This window comes from Chlorocebus sabaeus, chromosome 11, assembly GCF_047675955.1.
Source record: "Chlorocebus sabaeus isolate Y175 chromosome 11, mChlSab1.0.hap1, whole genome shotgun sequence".
Taxonomy (NCBI): Eukaryota; Metazoa; Chordata; class Mammalia; order Primates; family Cercopithecidae; genus Chlorocebus; species Chlorocebus sabaeus.
The window spans coordinates 73,799,546-73,822,731 of NC_132914.1; the positions used below are offsets into that span (position 1 = coordinate 73,799,546).

General features: G+C 38.9%; 1 long non-coding RNA gene across 1 annotated transcript in view; it reads left to right on the forward strand.

Annotated features, from left to right (window-relative positions):
* LOC140712783 (uncharacterized) overlaps window positions 1-23,186 on the forward strand; it is a 30,590-nt gene that overhangs the window by 1,658 nt on the left and 5,746 nt on the right. Inside the window, exons 2-3 of the long non-coding RNA XR_012094543.1 lie at window positions 618-682; window positions 9,283-9,338. This is a non-coding gene — a long non-coding RNA (uncharacterized lncRNA). The remainder of the gene's footprint in view (window positions 1-617; window positions 683-9,282; window positions 9,339-23,186) is intronic.

Consider the following 23,186-nt stretch of genomic DNA (forward strand, 5'->3'; position numbering starts at 1 on the left):
TTCAAACTGCAACTCAAAAATCCATTTTATTTTTATATGAAATAGGCTAGGATATAAAAGATCAGAGTGCATAATATCTAGTAAGGGCAAAAATTGCTTCCTGAAACTTTTTGTTTCAAATATGGTGGAAGGTGAGAGTATGTTCTGTTGTGATTTAAACAATTTCTTACTGTGAGTTGCAATCAAATACATTTGGAAAAGAATGTTTCTAGATCATAGATAACATGCAAAATACACCATATGGACCCTGTTTTTCTGGTACTTTTCTTTTATTTTGGAAACTGATACTAAAGATTGGAGAAAGGTGGCAAATTGCCTTGCCTAATTCTCTTCTGCCTCAGCCCCAATTTCATACATTGGCTTTTGAAAATTTGATCATTTGTTGTAAAAAACAAGAAGCAAGGAAGCCTAGGTTACAGACTTAGCTAATGAAATATATGACTACATAACTTAACTCTCTGCATTTCAAGTTCTGAAGTAGGACTACATGCTCTTTGAGAAATGATACTAAACCACCGTTTTTTCCCCGGCGGATGACAATCCCATTTTGAAACAAACAGCCATGGTATACTCAGGATTATGCAAATAACTGACAGCCTAGGTTTAACTCATTTCAGCTCCACTCAAAAAAAAAGAAAGTCCTAATGCAAGTAACCGAAAGTGAAGATATTGCAAAACAAATGTAAGTATATCTTTCACAATCTTCTCTAATTTAATTATCACTAGCATAATAGTTACTTGTCATGAATAACTAATGATTTTGACATACTTAACAACTGATTGCAACACAAAAATATATTAATCCACTACAGTTGAAAAATCGTTTTTTCAGATCCTTTCAAATCTAATATTGTGATTCCAGGAAATGATAATTCAATCTAGCATTTTCAGTGTAATGACAACATAAACAGAAACTAATATGTGATCCTGCACTGTAACTGAAAAATATTCGGTGACTCCCAGAGATACCCTGCAAGTTTGCTACTCTTACAATGATTTTAAGAATGACATTTTGAAATAAAGCTTTTTTATTATAACGATCCGATTTTAACTCCAATGAGAATTCATCTCTTTTGCCTACTGCTTTATTAATTTTACATTTCTAAGAATGAGAAGTTCTTTCCAAATTAGTTTAAGCACTGACAGGCTTGACAGCCTTTCCCAGAGTATATTTCAACCCTGACCTAGAATGACAGAGATGTAGCTTGAGGTTGTTTGCTTTTTTCCATTTGGCTTATCCTGTTAGACACTTAGGTTGCTGACAATTACTAATCAGGATTCTAGACTAAAATCCTCATTTTCTGGAAGAGAATTTAGATTAAGAGCAACCTCAGCCATAAATAAGGTATTCAACACAGCTTTGAAGACTCCTATTCTTATTGGTCATGTGATTTGCTTCAGCCAGTGCTTTGTTAGCAGATGTTAAATGCTAAATCAAAGCAGAAGCTTTAAATTTGATTGCAAAATTCAGGTCAATCTCTTACTCTTGTGCCACCTGCCATGAGAAAGGTGTGTTCCAGATAAGATCTCAGAATAAGAAAATATATGGAGCAGACCTGAAACTCTCATCCTGTACAGAACTCAAGCAACTGACTTGCAGCTCCTGACATATAGCTACTAATGTGAAATAAGAGTAAAACAAAAATATTTGTCGTTGTGAATCACAAATATTTTTGAGGTTGTTGCATAGCATAATCTTGCAAATCATCTAAAGTGAATTTGAGCCAACAAATTCGTGAGTCAAAGGCTAAATGTGCTATGTAACAATAATACTTGTCTATTTAATAAAATAACAGACACCTACAAACTAGTCAACCAGCTATTTGGTAAATATCCACCTAAATTGTATGTTAAGAAGTAGTCTTTATAAAATCTATAGATTTGCATGCAAAATATTTTCATGCAAGCTATTTACATATTAATTTTAAATATTTCTGTTTAGTATTATTTGTCTTAAGTATCCCTTGAGGAAAATTTGGATAATAAAGTATAAAGAGAATATAGGATTCTGTTTCTAGAAATATCAAGGACTAGGTCACACCGGTTACACTGAAAACAAAATCCCTGGAAAAAACATTTTTTAAACTTATTAAATATACTGATTAACTGACAATAAAGTAAGAAATTATTAAGTTAAAAAACTAAATGAAGGCAGAAACCTAGAGTTTAGCAGAGTCAGCCAACTTTTATCTCAAAGGCATGTGCTAAACCCAGTTACTAGGAGCTTTGGTTTTCATGACTTTGTAAGAAAGACACAAAACCCATGACCTGCATTATACACACACACACACACACACACACACACACAAACTGCAATTCCAAAGGATTTTTAATTAGGTGTAAGGATATACTGGCAATAAACTTGCCCCTTACCAGCATAGGCAGCCATCCCCAGAGTCTACAAAGAAAATTAGCCGTCTTAAACCTTGGCACCTAGTTGACAGGGAAAAGCAAAATCATATCTGAAAATTTGGAACCGCAATCCAATTCTCACACAAAAATGTAGCTTGAATTCATACTAGCTGGGTGATCCCCAAAAACCTCAGGCTAATAATTAAGTGTTTTGTGTGTGTTTTTTTTCTTTTTGGACAGGGATTCTCACTGTCTCCCTGGTTGGAGTGCCTTGGCGTGATCTCGGCTCACTGCAACCTCTGCCTCCCAGGTTCAAGCGATTCTTCTGCCTCAGCCTCCCAAGTAGCTGGGACTACAGGCACGTGCCATCTTACCCAGCTGATATTTTTTATTTTTAGTAGAGACGGGGGTTTCACCGTGTTGTCTAGGCTCGTCTCAAACTCCTGACCTCAGGTGATCCACCCACCTCCACCTCCCAATCCTGGGATTATAGGCGTGAGCCACCGTACCTGGGCGTAATTAAGAATTTTTGACTGATAATGCTCTCAGACACCTGGCAGAAGCAAAGACCAATCCTCTCTGGAGGAACCCACCTTCATCTTAAGCCATAAAGAATGACTACAAATAAAATTTTAAGGAAAATGAGCAGCGCACATTTTTAAAAAATAACAAGCACAAAATAAGACACCATTCATGAGAAACAGTACAGACTTAAGACAGCACAAACAAATTCTAAAAGACTTCAGATCCTGGATTTACAAGTCACAGACTGGGCCAGGTATGGTGGCTCATGCCTGTAATCCCAGCACTTTGGGAGACCAAGGCAGGCAGATCACTTGAGGTCAGGCATTTGAGACCAGCCTGGCCAACATGGTGAAACCCCCATCGCTACTAAAAATACAAAAAATTAGCCTGTAATCCCAGTTACTGGAAAGGCTGAGGCAGGAGAATCGCTTGAACCCAGGAGGTGGAGGTCGCAGTGAGCCAAGCTGCACTCCGGCCTGGGCGACAGTGAGACTCCACCTCAAAAAAAAAAAAAAGGGGGGTCACAGACTGTAAATAACAATATTAAATATGAGTAAAGGAATAAAAGACAAGTTTGAAAATATGTGCAGAGAACAAAAACTAAAGTAGGACTGAAGATTTTGAAACAAGCAAATAGAACTGAAAGAATTGAAAAATATAAATGATTACAATAAAAATGCGGCGGACAAATTTAATAGTTCATTTGACACAGCAGAAGTATAAGCCAATGAAATGGAAGATAGAGATGAAGTTATCTCAAATGCAATAAAGAAGAAAACAAATTAAAAATATAAAAGAGACTTTAAGTGACATGGAGGACATTGTAAACAGCTCTAAAATCTGTGACTTCAGATGAAAAGGAAAGAGCCAGTGGGCCAGAGGCAATATTTGACAAGATAATGGTTGTGAACTTTCCAGAACTGATGAAAGACTCCAACTCACAGACTTAAGAAGCCTCCCAAATCCCAAGCAAGTTAAAGAATAAAAAACCACACTAAGATACATCACAGTGAAACTGCAGAACACCAAAAACAAAAAAGAAAACCTTAAAAGCAACAAAGAAAAAATATAGTTAATCTTCAAAGTGTCAGGTAAATGACTTTTCATCACAACCAGTAAAAACCAGAAGACAGTAGAATAATACCTTCAGTGGCCTAAAAGTAAATTACTATCAGCCTAGAATTCAGTACCCAGTGACAAAAATATTTCAAGAACGAGGCCAAAATAAACGTATTTTTCGGCAAGCAAAAGCAGAATTTGCTACTAATAGAGTCTAGCTAAAGGAAAGTCTAAAGAAATTTCTTTTTTCAGACAAAAAGAAAATGATCCCAGGCCAGGCACAGTGGCTCATGCCTGTAAATCCCAGCACTTTGGGAGGCTGAGGCAGGAGGATCACAGGATTTTGAGACCAGCCTGGACAACATACTGAGATTTTATCTCACAAAAAAATTAAAAATTAGCTGGGCATGGTAATATGGGCCTGTAGTCCTGACCCAGGAGGCTGAGGTACAAGGATTGCTTGAGCCTGGGAGATCAAGGCTGCAGTGAGACATGATTGCACCATTATACTCCAGCCTGGGTGACAGAGAGAGAGAGACCCTGTCACAAAAGAAAAAAAGAAGAAAATCGACCCAAATGGAAGGTCTGAGAGTTGAGAATAAACGAAGAGCATTAGTGGTAGATATTTGCCTAAATCTAAATATAATTGACTATGCAAACAAACAGTAAGTATTGTTAAAATTATTTTAATACGATTTTTTTAAAGAAAAATATCACATCTAACATTAGAAATAAGCCCAATCAAATTTGCATTTTATGCCTACTATTAAACAGACCTCATTAGACCAAGTGTTTTACAAACTAGTACTATTATCTCCATCTGACACATACCTTTAAAAGCAAAAACATGATACATTTCTTCTTTTCTCATCCATAGAGGCAAATTGTATTAATATATGATTGGTATTCTCTTTTTAGATAACATCACTTTAAGTGTTTTTCTTCACAATCACATTTCAAATTTATGTAATGTACCAGTGAAGATGATGTATTATATAATTAGATTAAGAAAGTACCATATATTTAGAAGATCATGATTTAGAGTAATAAAAAGGAGAATTATATACTACTTTCACTTAACTATGAAGTATTAATGATTCCTCCATAGAAGTCTATAAATGAAAGTTCATCATAACAAATTATATAATTATGTATTCACAGGTTAAAGACAAGTCTTATTGAAATGCTCTGCCTACTCTTTCCACCCACATTGCCTATTCAAAATTAGGTGCATGCTATGACTTTTAACGCCATCTCGGGAAATAGCTAGAAATTTGTACTGAGGTATAAGAATGGACTCCTGAGTTTTAACTCAATTCATAGGACATCCTAAATTCAAAATAATTCTAATAATAATAAGAACCCATTTCTTTCTGATAGCTACTTAGACTACAAATTTCCAATTGTAAATGTATTTTTCATTTCAATTTTAGGAAAGTGTTTTTAAGTTTTTAATGACTATTTAAACATGGGAAGCTTAGAACACATGATCCCTTAGATTTCCAAAGGTGTAAGTATAATGCAAATGAATTATACCTTACTTTAACCAGAACCTTTCTCTTTTTTCCCCTCAACCACATGAGATTATTCAAAGTATATTTACTTGTATACTACTTTGTTTTTGTTTTAGAATTAGGGTCTCACTCTGTCACCCAGGCTGAAGTGTAGTGGCATGCACTGCAGCCTCAAACTCCTGGGTTCAAGTGATCTCCCTCCTCAGCCTCCTGAGTCACTGGAATTATAAGCATGAGCCACCACACCCTAGAATATTTTCTTGATAAAACCAAATCTATAATTTTATTGAAGACTGTTCAAATGACTTTTATTTATATTTCTTTTTTTTTTTTTTTTCCGAGACGGAGTTTCGTTCTGCCACCCAGGCTGGAGTGCAGTGGCCGGATCTCAGCTCACTGCAAGCTCCACCTCCCAGGTTCATGCCATTCTCCTACCTCAGCCTCCCAAGTAGCTGGGACTACAGGCGCCCGCCACCTCGCCCGGCTAGTTTTTTGTATTTTTTAGTAGAGACGGGGTTTCACCATATCAGCCAGGATGGTCTCGATCTCCTGACCTCGTGATCCGCCCGTCTCGGCCTCCCAAAGTGCTGAGATTACAGGCTTGAGCCACCGTGCCCGGCCTATATTTCTTAATATATGTAAAAGTTTATATATTACTAGTATTCCTATTAGCTACTAGATTACTAACTCATTGCGAGATTATTCCAGTTAGCTTTGTCCAACCTGTATTTATACAAGTACATGAAACTCTTGAGAAGTCACAGTAATTAAATTTTCATAAACCAAGTGGTATATTAATTCTTTCAGTTTAATAAGTTATCAGTTTGTACTGGGTCTTACACTCATTTACAAAAAAAATTATCAAGTATCTGTATGTTGTTCTACCTCGTTCCTAAAATGTGTGTAAAGCTAGAAGAGTCCTCACCCTATGAACCAGCAGTATTTCAAAACTCATGGTTACTGTTCTGGGAGTGAAGGTGCCATATATTCTTACAGCATTATCAGGTAGCAAACATCTACTCACTCCTCCCAACCACGGGTACTACCTAGATGTCTTTTCCCAGATCTCCCAGGTATTTAGTGCCTCTTTTACCTCTACAGAACACTGGTACCCAGAAGTGATATGGTGGGAAAAGAAGGCACCTACCCTATATTCCAATAAAGTGTGTCCACTGCATTCCTGTCAGATTCATTCCTCTGTTCTAGGCCCTGTTGGTATTCTCCCCTAGTTGTTTCCAGTCCATTTCTATGGGAGCCTTACTTTTGTCTGGTATTCTTACATGCACAGCTGAAACCAGACTCCCAGTCTCATTCCCTTAATTGTGTCCTTTAACCCTTAATCCCTGTAATATCCTCCTGGAACTGGGATTGATACACCTCTATTTAAGACTTTATCTTTGAATGTCAACTTACTTCCAGACATGGCCACCAACTCCACCCCATGATCCCACATTGTTACTTACTCCCCACTTCCTTCTGCAGTCAGCAAATAGACTTGGACCTGATATTCTTTGTGTCCTAAGCCCCCCACCCCTTCCTTAAGTTGCTAAAGTAGTACACTAAAAGAATACAATTATCTGAACTGAGGGCGGGGAAAATTCCAGAGAAAAATGACCTTCGTGCGACAAACAAAGGCAAGAGAGTAAAAGGGAGGGCACTGTTAGAGATTTAAAATAGACTTATCAGTTACATCAACCAAGGCAGTACATGGATCTTTACCTTTATCAGATTCTGACTCAAACAAACAACTTAGAAAAAGACATAATGACACAATCAGGAAAATTTTAATACCAACTAGATATTATAGGACATTAAGGAATTATTGTTAATTGTCTTAGCTGTGATAATTGTACATGATTATGGTTTTTGTTTTTTTAATGTCTCATTTCCTAAAGACATTCTAAAATGTCACTGGGTCCCTGCTTTAGGAAAAAAAGAAAGAAAAGAAAACTTTCAGAGTATGTCACTTTGTTTTTTACACCTGTCAGTCAATTCCATGGGAAAGTATTACTACTTGTTATTTTCTACCCTTAACCAAATACAGTAATCATTTTCTCCTTATCATATCTAGTATTTTTTTTCAGTAAAAGTGTTCAAATCAAAAGCAATCCATGCTGCCTACCTGGTATTTGCTCCAAACATCTGTTAAACCACTATGAAAGGCCTAACATCTTAAGACTGGTGGTAAATAAATCTGATTGAGCATGTTAACACGTTCAAATTTATATAAAGCATTCTGCAAATATAGATTACTCTAGAGATGCTAAGAAGCAGATGTACTGGTCTCTTTGGCATTGGCATTCACATGATTCAGCTACAAATAGAATTTGAACAGATTCCGAGTGCACAACTGTCAAATTCATAAAAAGTAGCAAAAAAAAGTCAAATAAAAATTTAGATTTTTCCTAGAATAGCAGTGACTGTGTTTAAAAAAAATGGAAATATTCTGTTAATGTTTTATTTCTTCAGTGCTAATATTTGACAAAAACTAAGTACTTTGACTTCCATTGAATTAGCAGTGATAGCCCAGAAACTGTTATAAGTTAGTATTACTATTGGGTCCACAGAAAACCTCAAAATACATTTTAACCAATATTACAAAGTTAATACAAATTTGATTCACTGAAGTAGTATAGTGCAGTGTGTTTGAGTTCTAACACCAAAGTCAGACAGATCTCAGTTCTAACCCTAGCTTTGTCATTTACCACCAAGGCTGTCATCTGTAAAATCATCTGTAAAATAGGAGTTTAAAAAAAACCTCTTTTTAATATGATAAGAATTAAAGAACTCAAGAAATATAAACTATTATAGTCACTACCTTTTGGGAATATTATGTTCTACACAATATTACTAACCCCACTACACCAAGTTGAAGGAAAATTACACACAGACCATACACTGTACCATCCTCTCATTCATACCAAGGCTTTTGTAGCAACTGGCCTGATTCTGAGGTTTATAGAAGATACATAGGCAGGCATGACTTCAGGCCATTATGCAGCTTTATGTAACAATCTACACAACCCCTAATATGTAAGTATCAGGAACTTTCATGTGATGTGAAAATGAAAGCCACTTCCTTAACAACCAGGAAACACTAAATTTCAGAGTTATGTTTTCCATTCAAGTTAATCTCTAGCCAGACCTCCTCTTAACAATACATGGAGTTAACATTCCAAGCCAGTCACCTCTTGCCACACTTATTTCTTAGTATAACAAATTACAGTAAATAAAACTTATCAGCCAGGCACTGTGCCTCATGCCTATAATCCCAGCAATTTGAGAAGCTGAGGTGGGAGGATCACTTGAGGTCGAGAGTTCAAGATCAGCCTGAGGAACATGGCAAGACCTTGTCTCTACAAAAAATTAAAAAATTAGCCATGTGAGGTGGCACATGCCTGTAATTTCAGCTACTCAGGAGATTGTGGCAGGAGGATCACTTGAGCCCAGGAGTTCGAGGCTACAATGAGCTATGATTGTGCCACTGCATTCCAGCCTGGGCAACAGAGCAAGAGGGCACTGGCTCTAAAGACAAAAAACAAAAACAAAACTTACCTCTAAGGATGATGCAGTAATGCACACATGTCCTTATTATTATTCTTTCGCCTTCACAGTGTTGCTTAGCAACCCAGAACATCTTATGTATGATTTTGGGTGTAAAAATGGCTTTTTGAAATATTTATTTGAAATCTTTCTTTGAAACATGTAAGATAGATATAAAGGTTTCAGGCAAATTCAAGTTAAACATTTAGGGCTAGAATACTAATAGGTCATATATTTTTATATAGTATCTTTCATGCTATTTGATTAATGCACAACTATTGATATTTAGACTGACAACTGAATTGATGATATGATGACAGGCTCTTCCCTCCACTGTAAACTATGGTAAGTAATTTGTATGGCATTATTTTGATACTATACAGATGTCCAGTTCCCCTTCAAACATAAACCTTATGCTTTAACACCTATTGAAAACCCTTACATGAGTCAATAATTTCAATAAGAATTGCAAAATAATTATAAATATATCATTCCTTCTACATTCTGACTTTCTTCGGTAACCTAGAGCTTGCCTTTATTACCTGGAACTATTTGGTTACCCTGAAATACAACCCCTACTGTAAAGGAAAAGTAAATAATAATTCTTTGCTTTTAATTACAAATTTTCAAAGTAAAGATATTTTGGAGACTAATGGAAAAATTTGAATTTGGGTTTTAGATAAGATAAAAATGTATTCACTTGGAAAGGTGAAGATTGTTAATTTTAAAAAGTAAATAGGTTACAAAACCACACACTGAGTATGATATAATTTTGGTAAAAATACATTTATATATTTATATGCATATATAGGGATAAATAATGAACTGGAGAGATATACACTGAACTGTTAAACTCTGGAAGAGGGGAATGTGGTTGTTTTTATTTTTCTATTTTGCTTATATGTAGTTTTGTACTTTCTACTTGCATATGCTAGTTTTATGATAATAAAAGGTTATTTTAAAAAGAAAATCACTATTTTCCACTGAGCCCAGATACAGCTTCTGAATCACCATCAACATAAGACTGATACATTCCAGCATGGGAGGCTGCCAGGGCACCACCCCAGCTGGTTACTTCTTCAAAGAAGTAACTACTGATTTCCTTTTGCCTACTGATTTATTTTGCCTATGCATCTTACCCGTGGCTCAAGGTTACCTTAGCACTAAATCCAATTAGCCTTTTCACTTTGGCAGCCCTTACCAATTGGCAACTTCTTTGTCTCTTGGCTTGCTTTTGGGCAAAAATTACCTTCTTCTTTAGTTTTTGAGTCATTATATCCTCTTGGTTTTCTTCCTGCCTTTCTGATTTCTCAGTCTCCTTTGAAAGTTTACGATTTCTTTAATTTCCCCCACAATTCCATACTCAGCCTTCTCTCTTCACTCTGTATCTTTTTCCTGAAAAAGGGAGGAGGGAAGAGAATACATTTTATGTTCTAATTCATGTTAATCTATGAAATAGATATCTCTAGGCTTATTCTCTCTCCTGAAGAATATAGTCACATACATAATCACAAATTATTATAAACTCCATTTAGACATTTCACCTGAAAAATATATAAAACAACTCAATCTCTATGCATTAATTTTTCAATAGTTATTAGTCGTCTTCTGAGCATCAGGTTGTGCTAGAAACTGAAATATATACTAAAGTGAGTAAAACTGGCATAGCTGGAAATTAAGTTGAAGAAGTAAAGGCCAAGTCCTATAGGAGATTTCATGGAATGTGTATTAGTCTGTTCTCACGCTGCTAATAAAGACATACCCAAGACAGGGTAACTTATGAAGGAAAGAGGTTTAATTGACTCACAGTTCCACATGGCTGGGAGGCCTCACAATCATGGCAGAAAGCTAATGAGGAGCAAAGTTACGTCTTAATGGTGGAAGGCAAGAGAGACAGCATGTGCAGGGGAACTCTCTTTTATAAAACCATCAGATCGACTGGGTGCAGTGGCTCACACCTGTAATCCCAACACTTTGGGATGCTGAGAAGATCACCCGAGCTCAGGAGTTCGAGACCAGCCTGGTCAACATGGAGAAACCCCATCTCTACTAAAAAATGCAAAAATTAACTGGGCGTGATGGCATGCACCTGTAATCCCAGCTACTTGGGACGCTGAGGGAGGAGAATTGCTTGAACCCAGGAGGTGGAGGTTGCAGTGAGCCAAGATCATGCCACTGAACTCCAGCCTGGGCAACAGAGCAAGACCCTGTCTCAAAAAAAAAAGGGGGGGCTGGTCGTGGTGGCTCATGCCTGTAATCCCAGCACTTTGGGAGGCTGAAGTGGGCAGATCACGAGGTCAGGAGATCAAGACCATCCTGACCAACACAGTGAAACCCTGTTGGTCCTAAAAATACAAAACAATTAGCCGCACGTGGTGGCACATGACTGTAGTCCCAGCTACTCAGAAGGCTGAGGCAGGAGAATCGCTTGAACCCGGGAGACAGAGGTTGCAGTGAGCTGACATGGCACCATTGCACTCCAGTCTGGGTGACAGAGTGAGACTGTCAAACAAACAAACAAACAAACAAACAAATCCATCAGATCTTGTGAGACTTATTCATTATTACAAGAACAGTACAGGAAAGACCCGCCCCCATAATTCAATTACCTCCCACCGGGTCCCTCCCAAGATGTGTAGGAATTATGGGAGCTATAATTTGAGATGAGATTTGGGTGGGGACAGAGCCAAACCATATAATTCTACCCTGGCTCCTCCAAAATCTTAAGTCCTCACATTTCAAAACCAATCATGCCTTTCCGGTGGTCCCCCCAAAGTCTTAACTCATTTCAGCATTAACTCAAAAGTCCACAGTTCAAAGTCTTATCTGGGACAAGGCAAGTCCCTTCTACCCATGAACCTGTAAAATCAAAAGCAAGTTAGTTACTTCCTAGATACAATGGAAGTAAAGGCATTGGGTAAATATAATCATTCCAAATGGGAGAAATTGGCCAAAACTAGGGGGCTCCAGGCCCCATGCAAATCTGAAATCCAGTAGGGCAGTCACTAAACCTTAAAGTTCCAAAATGATCTCCTTTGACTCCATGTCTCATATCCAAGGCATGCTGATGCAAAAGGTGGGCTCCCACAGCCTTGGGTATCTTTGCCCTGTGGCTTTGCAGGATGCAGTCAGTCCCCATCCTGGCTGCTTTCACAGGATGGCATTGAGTGTCTGGCTTTTCCAGGCACACAGCGCAAGCTATCAGTGGACCTACCATTCTGGGGGTTCTGGGGTCTGGAGGACAGTGGCCCTCTTCTCACAGCTCCACTAGGCAATGCCCCAGTGGGAAATCTGTGTGGGAGCTCCCACCCCATATTTCCCTTCCACACTGCCCTAGCAGAGGTTCTCCATGAGATCTCTGGCCCTGTAGCACACTTCTGCCTGGACACCTGTGCATTTCCATACATCCTCTGAAATCTAGGTGGAGGTTTCCAAACCTCAATTTTTCCATGCACCCACAGGCCAAATGCCATGTGTAAGCCACCAGGGCTTGGGGCTTGCACCCTCTGAAGCAATGGCCTGGGCTGTACATTGGCCCCTTTTAGCCATGGCTGGGATGAAGGGCATCAAGTCCCAAGACTGCACAAAGCAGCAAGGCTCTGGGTGTGGTCCACAACACCATTTTTTCCTCTAGGCCTTCAGGCCTGTAGGGGGAGGGGCTGCTGTAAAGACCTCTGACATGCCCTGGAGACATTTTCCCCATTGTTGTGGAAATTAACATTTGGTTCCTCATTACTTACACAAATTTCCACAGCCAGTTTGAATTTTTCCTCAGAAAATGGGTCATTATTTTATATTGCATCATCAGGCTGCAAATTTTCCAAACTTTTATGCTCTGCTTCCCTTCTAAACATAAGTTCCAATTCCAAACCATATCTTTGTGAATGCATAAAACTGAACGCTTTTAACAGCACCCAGATCACCTCTTGAATGCTTTACTGCTCAGAAATTTCTTCCATCAGATACCCTAAATCATCCCTGTCAAGTTCAGTGTTCCACAGACCTCTAGGGCAGGGGCAAAATGCCACCAGTCCCTTTGCATAGCAAGAGTGGCCTTTACTCCAGTTCCCCAAAAATTCCTCATCTCCATCTGAGACGACCTCAGCCTGAACTTTATTGTCCATATCACTATCAACATTTTAGTCAAAACCATTCAACAAATCTCTAGGAAGTTACAAACTTTCCTACATTTTCCTGTCTTCCTCTGAGCCTTCCAAACAATTCCAACCTCTGCCTATTACCCAGTTCCAAAGCCACTTCCACATTTTCAGGTATCTTTTCAGCAGCATCCCACTCTACTGGTACCAATTTACTGTATTAGTCTGTTCTCACGCTGCTAATAAAGAAATACCTGGGACTAGGTAATTTATAAAGGAAAGAGGTTTCATTGACTCACAGTTCCACATGGCTTGAGAGGCCTTACAATCATGGCAGAAGGCAACACTGCTTCAATACTGGAGTACATCTGGACATATGTCTAAAATGTTACAATTAGGTTTTGATGTAGGAGGCAAGTGTAATAATAATTTAAATGCAAATAAATTCCACAATCAAAAGACATAGAGCGGTGAATGAATTAAAAATGAAGACCTAACTATCCACTGTGCGTCAGATACTCACTTTAACCTAAGGACACACATAAACTGCACTGAAAGAATGGAAAGAGATATGCCATACTAGCTGGGTGCAGTGGCTCACACTTGTAATCCTAGCACTTTGGGAGACCAAAGCAGGCAGATCACTTGAGGCCAGGAGTTTGAGACCAGCCTGGCCAACATGGTGAAACCCTGTCTCTACTAAAAACAAAAATATTAGCTGGGCATGATGGTGGATGCCAGTAATCTCAGCTACTCAGGAGGTTGAGGCAGGAGAATTGCTTGAACCTGGGAGGCAGAGGTTGCAGTGAGTCAAGATCATGCCACTGCACTCCAGCCTGGGCAACACAGTGAGACTCCATCTCAAAAAAAGAAAAAAAGAGAAAAAGATATATAATAAAACAGATAATAAACTTCCATATATATGTGTGTGTGTGTGTGTGTGTGTGTGTGTGTGTGTGTATAAAATTAAGTCACACAATCACAAGGTCCCACAATAGGGTGTCTACAAGCTGAAGAGCAAGGAGGCCAGTCTGAGTCTCAAACCTAAGAACTTGGAGTCTGATGTTCGAGAGCAAGAAGCATCCAGCATGGGAGAAAGATGTAGGCTGGGAGGCTAGTCCGGTCTAACTTTTTCATGATTTTCTGCCTGCTTTATATTCACTGGTAGCTGATTAGATGGTGCCCAGCAGATTAAGGATGGGTCTGCCTTCCCCAGCCCACTGACTCAAATGTTAATCTCCTTTGGCAATACCCTCACAGACATACCCAGGATCAATACTTTGCATCCTTCAATCCAATTAAGTTGACACTCAGTAGTAACCGTCACAACATTGTATAATAATAAAAGGGTAATTCACCAGGAATATATAACAACTGTAAATATATGTGCACCCAATATCAGAGCATCTAAACACATAAAGCAAACATTGACAGAACTGAAGGGAGAAATAGGCAGCAATACAATAATAGCAGGAGATTTCAATACCCCACTTTCAATAATGAACAGAACATCTGGACAGGAGATTAATAAGGAAACAGGACTTGAACTACAATTTAGATCAAATGACCATCACAGACATACAGAATAGTCCACCTAATAGCAGCAAAACACACATTCTTCTCAAGCATGTATAGATCTTTCCTCAGAACAGATCACATTAAGTCACTAAACTAATTTTAGCATCTTTAAGAAGATTCAGGCTAGGCATGGTGGCTCACACCTGTAATCCCAACACTTTGGGAGGTCAAGGCAGGTGCGTCACTTGAGGTCAGGAGTTTGAGACCAGCCTGGCCAACATGGTAAAACTCCATCTCTACTAATACAAAAAAATTAGCCAGGTGTGGTGGCATGCACCTGTAATCCCAGCTACTGGAGAGGCTGAGGCACAAGAATCACTTGAACCCAGGCAGCGGAGGTTGCAGTGAGCCAAGGTCGCACCACTGCACTCCAGTCTGGGTGACAGAGTGAGACTGTGTCAAAAAAAAAAAAAAAAAAAAGAAGATTGAAATCGTATCAAGTATCTTTTCTGAATACAATGAAAACAAATAGAAATCAATAGCAGAGGGAATTTGGAAAATTCATAAACACATGGAAATTAACACACTTCTGAAAAACCACTTGGTCAAAGGAGATATCAAAAGTTAAATTAGAAAATTCCTCTAGACAGGCCAAGCACCGTGACTTACGCCTGTAATCCTAGCACACTGGCAGGCAGAGGTGGGTGGATCACGAGGTCAGGAATTCAAGACCAGCCTGGCCAAGATGGTGAAACCCCGTCTCTACTAAAAATGCAATAATTAGCCAGGCATGGTGGCAGGTGCCTGTAATCCCAGCTACTCCAGAAGCTGAGGCAGGGAATTGCTTGAACCTGGGAGGCAGAGGTTACAGTGAACAAGATCACACCACTGCACTCTAGCCTGGACGACAGAGCAAGACCCCATCTCAAAAAAAAAAAAATTCCTCTAGACAAAAACACAACATATCAAAACTTGTGGGCTACAGCAAAAGCAGTACTAAGTTCATAGTGATAAACAGGTGCATTAAATAATAAGAAAGATTTCAAATAAACAACCTAAATTTATACCTTGAGGAAGTAGAAAAAGAAGAACAAAGGAGGCCCAAAATTAGTAGAAAAAAGGAAATAACAAACAGTAGACTAGGAATAAATGAAATAGAAAATAGAAAAATGATAGAAAAAAAATCAGCACACCTAAGAGTTGGTTTTTGGAAAAGATAACTAAAACTCTTAGCTAGACTAAGAAAAAGAAGAGTCAACTAAGCAAAATTAGAAATAAAAGAACAGACATTACAACTGATGCCACAGAAATACAAAAGATCATAAGAGACTACTGTGAAGAATTATAAGCCAACAAACTAGATAAATGGAAAAAAATGGATACATTGCTCAAACAACCTACCAAGACTGAATCAGGAAGAAATAGAATGCCTGAACAGACCAATATCTAGTATGGAGATTGATTCAGTAATCAAAAACTTCCCCAAAAAGAAAAGTCCAGGACCAGGCTTCCCTGGTGAACTCTACTTTAAAGACAAATTAGTGCCAATCCTTTTTGACCTCTTCAGAAAAATTAAAGAGGAGGGAAATGTTCTAAACTCATGAGGTCAACTTTATGCTGATACCAAAGCAGACATAGATATCACAAGAAAACTACAGCTCAGTATTCCTAAAGAATATTGTAAAAATTTTCAACGAATACTAGCAAAGCAAATCCAACAGCACATTATCATACACCATGACCGAGTGTGATTTATGCCTAAGATACAAAGATTTCAATATATGAAATCAACTAATCTGATACAGCATATTAGCAGAATAAAAAATAATCACCATGTGATTCTCTCAATTGATACGTAAGCATTTCACAAAATTCACCATGATAAAAACTTTGTTGATGAAAATTTCCAACACATAGTAATAGAGGGAAATGACCTCAACATAATAAAGTGTATATGCAAAGCCCACAAACATCATACTCAACAGTAAAAAATTGGAAGTTTTTCCTCTAAGATAAATGAGACAAGGGTGCCAACTCTTGCCGCTTTTATTCAACATAGTACTGGAGATTCTAGCCAGAATAGCTAGGCAAGAAAATGAAATATAGGCCAGGTGCGGTGGCTCACACCTATAATCCCAGTACTTTGGGAGGCTGAGGCGGGCGGATCACCTAAGGTCAGGAGTTCAAGAGCAGCCTGGCCAACATGATGAAACCCCATCTCTACTAAAAATACAAAAATTAGCTGGGCGTGGTGGCAAACACCTGTAATCCCAGCTACTCGGGATGCTGAGGCAGGAGAATTGCTTGAACCGAGGAGGTGAAGGTTGCAGTGAGCCAAGATTGCACCACTCCATTCCAGCCTGGGTGACAGAGTAAGATTCCGTCTCAAAAAAAAAAAAAAAAAAAAAAAAGGAAAATGAAATATAAGGCTTACAATTGGAAAGGAAGAAGTAAAATTGTCCCTGGTTGCAGATGACATACTCTTATCTACAGAAAACCCAAAGACTTCCTTTAAAAAAGATTAAAACATGATTATGACCATGACTCTGGTGTAACAACAATATCAGCACGTTTCAAAAGAAAATACCCAGATAATTTGTTCTCTTTGAGGGCAGGGAACATGTCTTAGTCATGTTTGTTTACCCAGTACCTATAAAGAGTCTGAAGCAGTAGACAGTGAAGGTAAATGCTTGCTGAGAGAAGGTTGTAGTATGTTACCATATTGATATATTGTACCTTCTGAATATTCATGGAAATAAGTGGCATATAGGCCAAGAACTATTATTATATACTTATATTAATGTAAGTTTAAGTAACAGAGCACAATGTTGATTTAGTTGGTGGTAAGTAAGGCTGGCAACTACCTTACAACAAAAAAATTTAAAAATTCAATAATTAAAATAAAAAAGGTCAGAGCAAGTAAACAAATTCAGTAAAGAAGTAGACTACAAAATCAACAACAAGGATCAATTGCATTTCTATACACTAACAATAAACTATCTGAAAAGGAAATTAGAAAAACAATCCCATTTACAGTAGCACCAAAAATAATAAATTACATAGGAGCAAACCTACTAAGGAGATGAAAGACTTCTATTCTAAAAACTACAAAACATTAATGGAAAAAGGTACACAAGACACAGGAAAATGGAAAGATATTCCATGTTCATGGATTGGAAGACTTAATATTATTAAAATGTTCGTTCTTCCTGAAATGATCTATAGACTCGCTGAATTCCTATCAAAATCCCAGTGGCATTTTAAAATAAAAATAGAATAAATAATTCTAAAATTCATATGGAGTTGTAAAAGACCACAAATAACCAAATCAGTCTTGAGAAAGAACAAAACTGGAGGCACTACATTTTCTGATTTCAAAATACATTACAAAGCTACAGTAATTAATACAGTAGGTACTGGCATAAAGATAAACATAAACCAGTGGGACAGGATAGAGAACCTCAAAATAAATTCACATATACACAGTCAACATGCCATTCTCCTGCCTCAGCCTCCCGTGTAGCTGGGACTACAGGTGCCCGCCACCACACCTGGCTAATTTTTGTTTGTATTTTTAGTAGAGACGGGGTTTCACTGTGTTAGCCAGGATGGTCTCGATCTCCTGACCTCGTGATCCACCTGCCTTGCCCTCCCAAAGTGCTGGGATTACAGGAGTGAGCCACTGCACCTGGCCGTCTTTATTTATTTTTAATTAATTTTTTTTTGAGACAGAGTTTCACTCTGACACCTAGGCTGGAGTGCAGTGGCGCCGTATCGGCTCATTGCAACCTCTGCCTCCCAGGTTCCAGTGATTCTTCTGCCACAGCCTCCCGAGTAGCTGGGATTACATGTGCACACCACCATGCACAGCTAATTTTTGTATTTTTAGTAGAGATGGGGTTTTGCTATGTTGGCCAGGCTGGTTTTGAACTCCTGACTTCAAGTGATCTGCCCACCTCAGCCTCCCAAAATGCTGAGATTACAGGCATGAGTCACTGTCTCTGGTCTATTTTTAATTTTTTTTTTAGAGACAGAGTCTGATTCTGTTGCTCAGGCTGGAGTACAGCAGCACATCATGGTTCACTGCAGCCTCGAACTCCCGAGTTCAAGGATCCTTCTGCCTCAGCCTTCCCAGTAACTATAACTACAGGCATGTGTCACCAGGTCCAGCTAATTTTAAAATTTTTTGTCTGAAGATGGGGTCTCACTGTGTTGCTCAGACTGATTTTAAACTACTGGCCTCAAGTGATCCTCCCTTCTTGGCTTTCCAAAATGCTGGGATTACGGGCATCAGCCACTGTGCCTGGCCCAGTCAACAGGTTTTTGACAAGGGGGCCAAGATAACACAATGGGGAATAGATATTATCCTAAACAAATGGTGCTGGAAAAATTGGATATCTATATGCAAAGAATGAAATTGGACCCTATGCCTGTAATCCCAGCACTTTGGGAGGCCAAGGCAGGTGGATCACAAGGTCAGGAGATTGAGATCATCCTGACCAACATAGTGAAACCCCATCTCTACTAAAAATACAAAAATTAGCTGGGCATGGTGGTGTGTGCCTATAGTCCCAGCTACTTGGGAGGCTGAGAGAGAAGAATAACTTGAACCCGGGAGGCAGAGGTTGCAGTGAGCCGAGATGGCGCCACTGCACTCCAGCCTGGTGACAGAGCAAAACACTGTCTCAAAAAAAAAAAAAAAAAAGAGAGAAAAGAAATTGGACCCTTATCTAACACCATCCACACAGTAAACTCCAAATGTGGCCTAAGTGGTGGTGCCTATAATCTCAGCTACTTGGAAGGCTATGGCAGGAAGATCACTTGAGCCCAAGAATTCAAGACCAGCCTGGGCAACATAGGAAGACCCAGTCTCTTAAAAAAATAAAAATAGATTAAAAACATCAGACTCAAAAGAGTAAAACTCCTAGAAGAAAACAGGGTTAAAAACTTCATGACTTTGGTCTTGGCAGTGATATTATGGATGTGATACCAAATGCACAGGCAACAAAAGCAAAATAAACAACAGTATGGAAGTTCCTCAAACAACTAAAAGTAGAACTAGCGTTTATCCAGCAATCTCCCTTCTAGGTCTTTGTGCAAAAGAATTGGAACCAAGATCTTACAGAGGTACTAGCACTCCTATTTTCATTGCAGCACTATTCATAATAACCAAAATGTGGAAATAAACTCAATGTTCATTGACAGATGAATGGATAAAGTGGGCAAATACATACAATAGAATACTATTCAGCCTTTAAAAAGAAGAATTTCTGCAATATGAGACAACATGGATGAACCTTGAGAACATCATGCTAAGTGAAATAAGCCAGTCACAGAAAGATAAATACTGCATGGTTCCACTTATATGAGATATCCAAAATAATCAAATTCATAGAATCAATGAGTGAAATGGTAGTTTCCAAGGACTGGGGGAAGGAGGAAATGGGGATAATTAATTAATTAATCATTTAATTAATAACTAATTAATGGGCATAAAGTTTCAGTGAAGCAAGGTAAATAAGCTCTAGAGATCTGCTGTGCAACATTGTACAATTTCAGTAATGTATTATTTTATTACAAATTTGTTAAAAGAGGCTGGGCGCAGTGGCTCACACCTATAATCCCAGCACTGTGGGAAGCTGAGGTGGGCAGATCATGAGATCAGGAGATCGAGACCATCCTGGCTAACACGGTGAAACCCCGTCTCTACTAAAAAATACAAAAAATTGGTCAGGCGCGGTGGCTCACACCTGTAATCCCAGCACTTTGGGAGGCCGAGGCTAGTGGATCACAAGGTCAGGAGTTCAAGACCAAGCTGACCAACATGGTGAAACCCCGTCTCTACTAAAAATGCAAAAATTAGCTGGGCATGGTGGCGGGCGCTGGTAGTCCCAGCTACATAGGAGGCTGAGGCAGCAAAACTGCTTGAACCTGGGAGGCAGAGGTTGCAGTGAGCCAAGATCGTGCCACTGCACTCCAACCTGGGTGACAGAGCAAGACTCTATCTCAAAAAAAAGAGAGTAGGTCTCATGTTAAGTGTTCTTGTCACAAAACATGTTTTAAATATAAAAGGGAGGATAGTGCCTAAATCAAGAAACTTGAATTGACACAACTTATTCCAAAATCCCTGGCAGGTTTCTACTTCTTTAAAAAGAAATGTGCTATCTATAAGGTCACTCTTAACTGCAAGACAGACAGGATATTTTTAAGTTTACATTGTCATCCAAACTTGAATTGGATTTCTGTTATTAAGGAAGAAGCAGAAAATGGATATTAAGTAGGTAATTTGTTATAATCCATTCATTGGACTGTGAATGGCTTAACACACCTTATTGTAAATGTATTTTTTGAAATCTGTTTCTTTCCCTAGACTGTAAGATCAGGACTGATTTTTTTAAATGTCTGTATCCCCTCATTTGGCAAAGTATTTTGCACACAGTATGTACTCGGTATTTATACATGATTTGCTATTGAATGTTTCTTGTGGATCAGTTTATTATGAGTAAAAATTAGGAAAACTTTATTACCAGTAAAAAGTAGGGAGGAAAAGTTAGGAAAAATTATCACTAAAAATGTTAGCATATGTGACTTCTTGTTGGTATTTTTAATTTTTGTACTAATTAATTCATTTTTAGTATATCATCCAAACCCTATTTCTTATATAATTAAAAAGTAACTTCAGAACATAAAAGCTTTCAAGAATATCACAAGTATCTTAGTCCATTCATGCTGCTATAACAAAATACAATAGTGTGAGTGGCTTATAAACAACAGAGATTTATTTTTTAAAGTTCTAGAAGCTAAGAACTCCACAATACGATACTGGCAGATGCAGTGTCTGGTAAGGGTCTACTTCCTCATAGACAGCTGTCTTCTCATTCTAACCTCACATGGTGGAAGAGCTGAGGGTTCTCTCTCAGACCCCTTTTATAATGGCAGTAATCTTATTAATGAGGGTGGTAACCCCATAATCTAATAATCTCCCAAATGCCCCACCTCCTAATACCATCATTTTGGAGGTGAGGAGTTCAACATATGAATTTTGGGGGAACATAAACATTCAGACCATAAGAACAATAATTTATTTGCTTATATTAAAAGGAACCATCTTCTCTGCCTCACGGTTTTCCTACCTGGCTCTTAAAATAGAAATATGTTGCCTTCAGAACTACAGAGTCAAGAGGAAATTTCATCTTTCTTTGTGCCACTTTCCCCAAGAGGAAGGAGTATTGTATTTAATTGTCGATTTGGGGAGAAAAACATAAAACCCAAACCATTTCTTGCCATCTTTTTCAAATTTTCCCACCCACAAGAAATTATATTCTGCTCAGTTCCTCAAGATATATTATAAACTAAAAACACAAGGATCAGGGCCTATGCTTATCTTCCAGAACAGGCCTGAGGCCTAACTCTCATTCTTTGTTTCTTTCTCTTTTTTTTGAGACAGAGTCTCGCTCTGTCACCCAGGTTGGGGTGCAGTGGCACGATCTCGGCTCACTGCAAGCTCTGCCTCCCGGTTTCACATCATTCTCCCGCCTCAGCCTTCCGAGTAGCTGGGACTACAGGCGCCCACCACCACACCCAGCTGATTTTTTGTATTTTTAGTAGAGACAGGGTTTCACCATTCACAGGATGGTCTCGATCTCCTGACCTCGTGATCCGCCCACCTCGGCCTCCCAAAGTGCTGGGATTACAGGCGTGAGCCACCATGCCCGGCCAACTCTCTTTCTACTGTTGATCTCACCAAACATGAAACAGTGATTCTATATAAGTCTATCCATCTTGCAGACTCAAATTCTCCTATGGCGAGTCATCACCCATTTGGACCACCCTGGCCAACATGGTGAAACCCCGTCTCTACCAAAAGTACAAAAATTAGCTGGGCATGGTGGCAGGTGCCTGTAGTCCCAGCTACTCGGGAGACTCGGGAGGCTGAGGCAGGAGAATTGCTTGAACCCAGAAGGCAGAGATTGCAGTGAGCTGAGATCATGCCACTGCACTCCAGCCTGGGTGACAGAGTGAGACTCCGTCTCAAAAAAATAAAAAAAAAAGTATTGAAAAACCTGGTCATGGTTGTGTTTTATAATACATCCAATCAGCTTTATCTTAAGAAGCTTTTTTGAAATGAAGTCTCACTCTGTCACCCAGACTGGAGTGCAATGGTGTAATATCACTGCTCACTGCAGCCCCTACCTCCTTGGCTCAAGCGATCCTCCCACCTCAGTCTCCCAAGTAGCTGGGACTACAGACATATGCCACATGCCTGGCTAATTTTTAAAACATTTGTAGAGATGGAGTCTCCCTATGCTAGGCTGATCTTGAACTCCTGGACTCAAGCAGCTCTCCCACCTCGGCCTTCTGTAAGTGCTGGGTTTACAGTCATGAGCCACCGTGCCAACTAAAGTTGGTATTTTATCTTTTTGGCTTCCTATCAATTGGGTCTGAATTCAGGGAAGAGTTAAGATGTGTGAGCAGCCATCACTGCCTAAGCCCCATTGATGACAGGATAGTAATACATTTTTAAATAGGTAACTCTAACCAAAAGTAGTTGTTTAATGAGAACCTTGGTCTAGCAAAA